We start from the raw sequence: 7,536 nt of genomic DNA on the forward strand, positions 1-7,536 counted from the left end.
TTGCTTCACTTGACTGCTATTCTAGTGTACGAGATTAAGTCATAAAAGCCCGATGCGATGATGTTTCCCACGGGCGCAGGCGGCGCGGCGGTGGCATGAGCCAACAGAAAAATCATAACAACTGTGTAAGTGCCCGACCCACCCGTTCCCCCAAGTTTCCAGTAAATGAGTTGTAATAGTGGGAGAGAAAATTTATGGGCTCCATTTGAAGCGATGATTGGTGTTTGTTTTATAAGGCAGAAGGAGATACCCGGGTTCAACTGGTGTGAATTACAGTTTTGAAAAAGAGAGATCATCCAAACTGTTCTTTAACTCCTTGTTGTAATTGCTTTTTTTTTTCATAAAATTGTGATAAAAGTTCAGTGAATCTTCTAGAAGGAAAAATATCACAGCGCAACATTTTTTTGTCTCAAGAGCAAACTTATGTGTCTCTGACAGATTTTGGGCCTCTGAATCCGAATCTGGGCTCAGATTTGCTCCAGCACGTCACAATTTTGAGCTATAGGGTATCGGGATGCTTCGTTGGCATAGTCCCCTCGTTCGGCCTATCTTAACGTTAACCAAAAACTCAAACAAATATGCCGAACTGGATATCGGAAAAGCTTTGCGCCAAACAACTGTAACATTTCGTTTCAATTTTAGCACTTTGGAGTATTAAAATTGTATGAAAATGTCACTTTGTTTAGCTTTTGTAGACGCCATGATTCTTCGGCTTAGTGGGTAGTCTATACACATGATCATAAATGGCATGATTCTGGAATATTTCGAATTTTCATTTTCATTTTCATTTTGCAGCGTTTGGTGGGGCAATAAGAGCGCAAGTCAATCCAAAGCCGAAGATCAAGGAGGGGTAATGGCCGTAATAGTCCGTGCGGACCACATGAACACCATCGGATGGGTAATGGTATGGGTTGGGGAAAGGGGTTGGATTAGACTTGGCACAATAATGCAAATAATACTACGAAATTTTAAAAATTTTGTTGATCATCATTGTTGATTATTTGGATGAGAGTTCGACTGTACTATTATAGCTGTTTTGATTATCGGCAACGCAGTCTTTTTAATTTGTAAAACGAGTTTTATTATTCAACCCGACGTTTCGGCGCAGGTATGGCGCCATTTCCCCTGAAGAAGGCGCCATACCTGCGCCGAAACGTCGGGCTAAATAATAAAACTCGTTTTACAAATTAAAAAGACTGCGTTGCCGATAATCAAAACAGCTATTGTTGATTATTATTGTATCCAAATAAAAAAATAATGGTAAGTATCAAAGACGAAAAGTATGTGATAAACTTCTTGATTTAAAATGCAATTAATTCATAGAATGATAAATAAGATCAACTATTCTGAATTAAAAAAGAGAAAATTATATTTTAAATTATATTTCAATACTAAAATTTGAGTTATAGACCAAAGAAAAATTATAGGAATTTTCATTGAAGTTCAATTAAGTATGCTGTAATCCTAATCATGTCGTTATCAAAAAGAAGCGTCTAACAAAAATTTTTTTATCTTTCTGTCATGCTTTAATATTACCTAGAGATCAACAAATATTTGTATATTCGGTCAGATGAGTAATACTCATTGAGTATGATGTTTTTTTATGAGTTTTCAGTTCAGCTAGTAAGAAATGATAAATGTTTGTCCAGAGTATCAGATAGAACTCATTGACGTCAATAATGTATTTTAAGAATTGAGTATTGATCACTCGTTGGCTTTTCAAAGATATCTACTTTGTCGTTATAAATTAAGTTGTCCATCTTGCTAAATAAGTGATCAGTTTTCGTCATGTCAAGCTGCGTTGGTATCAAAAACTTCTTCCTAACATTGAATCTGTGGAATTTAGGAGTAGGCATTGCAACCTCAAGGATTAGGAAAGGTGGGAGATTAACTTTGTATTGAGCTGTGAAAGAATGTGTTGTTAATTATATGGTCAACGTAATTTACCTTTGAAAAAATGGTACCAATAATACAGTAAGAATTTTGGACATACAGTGTCAGACAAAGCAAAAATACCGGCAATCCATTTTCATACAAAACGGTAAACGATGCTTGATTTTCAGTGAGCAGATTAGGTTAGTTTCTTGTGTTTCTTGTTCTTGTGTCTTCAGTACTAAGAAGTTTAGTTAATAATTATAACAAAGTGGAGGAAAATTTTGTATCGACTTCCTTCCTGCAAATAGAAATAAAATATATCAAAAACAACTAAAAAGGACCCCAGAGCTTCTTTATCTGATCATGAAAAGTATCGATTCTTGGTGGCACCACGAGTGTGCATCTTTCTCTGTAGAGTAAAGATGCATTTAAGCCCCGAGACCTGACAGCAATCAAGCTGATCACAAGGTTGTGCCTTTGCCCAGGGGCATGATTCTGGAATATTTCGAATTGCCTTTTAAATAACTGAACATTTGATGCGACGGTCAAAGATGCTAGTTTGAATTTGTATGTTTGTTTTTAACGAATAATAACTATTTTACAAATTACATGTGGGCCGAATATTGAGGACATTTTTTTCACTATGTACCCAAATCTTGGCCCATCAGTAAAGTGACGTCAAAAACACCGATAAAGTGACGCCAACAACATTGCTTGCGTAAGAACCAGAAAGAACGAACAGATAAATGGATTTTGTGTGCGGTGACTGTAAAAATATAACACAATAATCGGGTTGCATTGTTTTCGTTATTAAAAAAGAAAGAACTTTAGTATAAGTGATTTATTTATAGTTTTTTGAAAATTTGGCTCCAAAAATGTAATTTGAAAGTATGATTGGTGAAAAAACAGAGATAATACCTCAGCAGAAATATTGAAAAAATGAGATAATAAGTGGTTCTAGTGCATGGAAAGCAATAGGCCAACGTTGTATCCACAAATAGGCCAATTTTTGTACCATGGACCAACGTTGCATACCATCACATTGAATCTTTTCAACATAGTTAAGTAAATTCTTGAATATTTACGTTAGTTTACTTCCAATTGGTGAAACATGCATTGCCTAGAGTGCGTAATAGGGTCAACATATTATTTCTAGTGCTATTAATTTATGAGTTATGGTCAAAATTGTCAAGGCAGTTTGCAAATAAGGCCAAGGAATGATCCATATACCCTACCTAAATTTATAGGGCATAGCCTTAAGCATGGAAATATACTTTTAAGCATTCAAAGGATAAATTGGTCAATTAACATCTAAATTAATGACTCATGCAAAATATTTCGTTTTACCAAATCAAATTTAATAGATTTAAGCATTTATGTCAGTATGTAAACTTGCATGCAACTTTCGAAGGGTGACTTGCATGGGAAATAACGTACCAAACACAAATCGCTTTAAACTATCAAATTTGATCAGGTAAAACGAAATATTATGCATGAGTCGTTTATTTAGATGTGAATTGACCAATTTATCCTTTGGTAGGTTAAAAAAAAATATTTCCATGCTTAATGGCTTGCAGTCAAAAAAGCCCAAAATCGCATATTTTGCCCTATAAATTGAGGTATAGCGCAAAATTGTGACGTGCTAGAGCAAATCTGAGCCCGGATTCGGATTCAGCGGCCCTAAATCTGTCAGAGACACATAAGTTTGCTCTTGAGACAGACCAAAAGTTAATTTTTGTTACGCTGTGTATTCGAAGATCTTTTGCAATGTCGTGGGCCATCGTTAATAGATCCTCCTGATGATGATGAACTGGGTCGGGCTTCAGATACAATTTGGCTTGCTTTTCCACAGAATTGTAACCCTATCACAGTGGGCAAAATCGAGCCAGAAAACGGAACTTATTTTTGCCGCTGGTTTGAAGCAATAAAAAGTATGTAGGGTATCGCGCTACTTGGGCGGTGGCTTCTATATTCGTCTGTTTTCCACTATAACTCAGTCAATTTTGAACCAATTGACTTGAAATGTTGTACACGGGTAGATACTATATCTATCTCACCACATTCCAAAAGTTGTGTCAATTGGTTCAAATTTGACTGAGATATAGTGGAAAACAGACGAATATAGAAGCCACCGCCCAAGTGGCGCGATTCCCTACCCCAAAGGAAAAAACCATGCTAAATCGATTGGTGATGGTCTCGTGACCGGCAGGTGACGGGAAGTGACCTCTTTGGCCACTTTTAGGTCCCGAACCTGGTTTTCCGGGTTCCGCACCAGGCTATTTTCAATCAAATCAGCTAAATATAGATTGCGGCACATCATTTCATGTCTATTTTTGGTAAGGATGTTAGTGGTGACTATTTAAGACCTCACCAAGGTCATATGGCCACTTCCGGATCCTGGTCCAGTTCTTCCGGTTCCGGATTCCGGCCATTTCAAGTGAAGTCACCTAAATATACAGTGCGACATATCAATTCATATCTATTTTCAACAGGCATGTGAAGGGTAACTGTTTGAGACCTCACCGAGGTCATATGGCCACTTCCGGATCCTGGTCCAGTTCCTCCGGATCCGGATTCCGGCCATTTCAAGTGAAGTCAGCTAAATGTACGGTGTGACATATCAATTCATATCTATTTTCAATAAGCTTTTGAGTGGTGACTATTTGAGACCTCACCGGGGTCATATGGCCACTTCCGGATCCTGGTTCAGTTCCTCCGGATCCGGAGTCCGTCCATTTCAAGTGAAGTCAGCTGAATATACTGTGCGAAGAACGAAACACATTTTCAGAGTAAATGTTACACCATTTATTTGCTTCTAATGTTTTTGTAGTCAAATAACCAGTTCTAATTTCCGTGGATAAAATAACAGAGAAGTTGAACTGTCATGAAATCTAGATATTACTAAAGAGACCGATTCTTGTGGAAATCGCTTCAGAAAATCCTTCGAGAATTATTACGGCATTTCCGTCAATATTTTTTTTTTTGTAAATTCTTCCTTCAGTTTTTATAGAAATCCCTTGGCTAAATGATTAAAAAAGTCCCTAACCACTTTGCTAGACTTTGCTCTGTAACTCTTTTTGGAAATCCTTCGGCAATTTGTTTGAAAGTAACTTCAGTAATTTCTTTAAGAACTTCTTCAGCAATTTCTTTCGGAAATCCATTGTTAATTTCATTGCGAATTTCTTCCACAATATAATTGGAAATGCTCTCTGCATATCTTTGGCAAGTGTTATTTTTTGGAGAATTTTCTCATGAATTATCTATAATTTTTTATGCGATTTTTTTACTCATAATTTGGGAAAAATCTTCCGGAATTGGTTTTTTAGCGGTATCCGGATTATTTCATAATCTGATTCTCCGCTCAAAAACTAGTCGAAATCGAGTCCGGGAACTATTTTTAAAACGCATTTAAAGTTTGTATGGGGAAAATTTTTTGTTCGGGTCGAACGGTCACTTTATCGATTGAATTGTCATTCTATCCACGAAAATTAAAACTGTTCTATTAATTTATCCATCAAAACAAAGCTATTGAAATCCAATAAAATCACGTTATATTCAGAAAAATGAGCTCTTTCGATAGCAATATATTATTCACTAAACAACCCATTTTTTTTTTTCAAATTAGGCTGATACAAATTTAATTTTGACTTTTTGTCTCCCCCCCCTTCAAAAATGTTTGGCTCAAAATTGCATTTTGAGGGGGCAGATAAAAAAATATTTATCAAAATATCGAGTCTTGCTAAAAATTCTTTAACAAATCCGATGAGTTTTTAATATTTTTCTGATTAAATGCTTTATTATTTTTATCCCCCCCCTCGACCAGCCAAAGAGTGTTGGGACAAAAAGTGAAATAAATATTTGTAACGGCCTTAGTCTATAATATTTTTTTTTAGGAATTAAGTTCAAAATAGCCATAAAAATCAACAATAACTTCCTACGAAACTTGTTCTATTAGTTTCTGAAGAACATTTGCTTGGTAATCGTGAATTCTGAATAATGACTGAAGGAATCTCCAGAAAATACAACTGTATTGTTTTCATTCTTTAATTCCGTCAGGAGTTCTTCGCAGAAATTTGTCTCCAGAGGAATAATAACAAAATTATATCTGAAATATTACCCACGACTTTTTGTCGAATTTCTTTAAAGAAAAAATCCAAGCAGAATAACAGACGAATTTCTTTGACATTTCACGAGAACTAATTAAGAAATTTCGGCTACTCCTTTAGGAATATTTCTTTCTGAAGTTTCATCGGCAAATGGTGTTTTAGAAAACCCAGTTGCTTTATGCAGTACATTAGTGTACACTCACTAGTATTAAGAACTAGCGATTGTTTTTTTTAGGCCTGCATTATACCCCAGTCTGGAATAGCTTCCAAAATGAAAGCCACTACCTTCTTGGGATTTATATTCCACCAGATATCTCGGGGATGCATGATGCATCCACCGAAATAACGTTCTCTCTTCTTAAAGAGAAAACTACACTCACAAAGTAGATGATCCGAGGTTTCAGAGTTGAAACCACAGAACCGACATTCTTCTGATTGAATCTTCTTGAGCTTCAATAGAATGTGTCGAGATGGGCAGTGCCCGGTTAACAATCCTGTGTACACACTTAATTCGCGTTTACTAAGTTTCAGTAGTGTGTTCGTGTTTTTCACGCTTGGCACGATGAATCTCTTTGACTGGGATATTCCAGGTGCAGTATGCCAGTTTGCTCCTACGCTCTGTTTCTCCCATTTTTTAGCTCCATCGATAGAGCACTTGATGATACTCCACAGAAGGGTTCCGGTCCATACAAGGCACCCAGAGATCCCTCCCTAGCTAGCTGGTCCGCAATTTCGTTGCCTGCAATTCCACAATGACCTGGTACCCAGAATAATTTTACAGTATTCCTTTCAGCCAGTTCCTTCAGTAGTGTAATGCACTCCCATACTAGCTTAGAATAACATTCAAATGTGCAGACTGCCTTTAAAGCTGCCTGACTGTCTGAAAAGATATAGATATTCGCATGTAATTTACTTTGATAAATGACAATCGATAAAGTGATAGCTCGCCCTGAAGAAAAAAAAAACAAATTAATTTATTAACTGCGTTTTAGTGCGTTTAGTAGTTCCGAAATGAAACTCTGGATTTTGATCCCTTTTCCCATGGAGGTTATTTATATGAAATAGTCTGGATACTATTAAAAAGCCTGATAAGTTCGGAAGTTACCTTACAGTATTTCCATTAAAATAAACCCGTCAAAATTCTTTCAGGAGTTTATATGAAACATCCTCTGCCGGCTGATTTTCTTTCTGAAATATATTTTGTTAATTCTTTCACGCATTTTTTTCGGAAATTATTTTACAATACATTGGAAATTCACTGAACAAACCCTTCCAGCTTTTCCCCTGCAATTTCTTATGAAAACCATTTTGCTATTGGTTTGGGAATACCTTCTATTACTCTGTCGGAAATTTATCCTTCTTTGGGTCCATAGTCAATTTTATTGTGAATTCCCTCTGCAATGCCTTTGAATATTTTTAGGCAATGATTTCCGGAATTTCATCCGTACTGTTTTAACTTATTCAGAAATTATTACGGCTGTAATACTTCCAAGATTTTTTCACTAAAGTAATTCGACAAGATATTGTAGGTAATATTATAGATATAATTTGATTA

General features: G+C 36.1%; 1 protein-coding gene across 5 annotated transcripts in view; it reads right to left on the reverse strand.

The window, feature by feature from the left end:
* The window catches only part of LOC109417649 (uncharacterized), a 696,771-nt gene that overhangs the window by 76,235 nt on the left and 613,000 nt on the right, over window positions 1-7,536 (reverse strand). The gene's annotated exons all lie outside the window — the stretch shown is intronic.

The sequence above is a fragment of the Aedes albopictus genome, chromosome 2 (assembly GCF_035046485.1).
Source record: "Aedes albopictus strain Foshan chromosome 2, AalbF5, whole genome shotgun sequence".
NCBI lineage: Eukaryota > Metazoa > Arthropoda > Insecta > Diptera > Culicidae > Aedes > Aedes albopictus.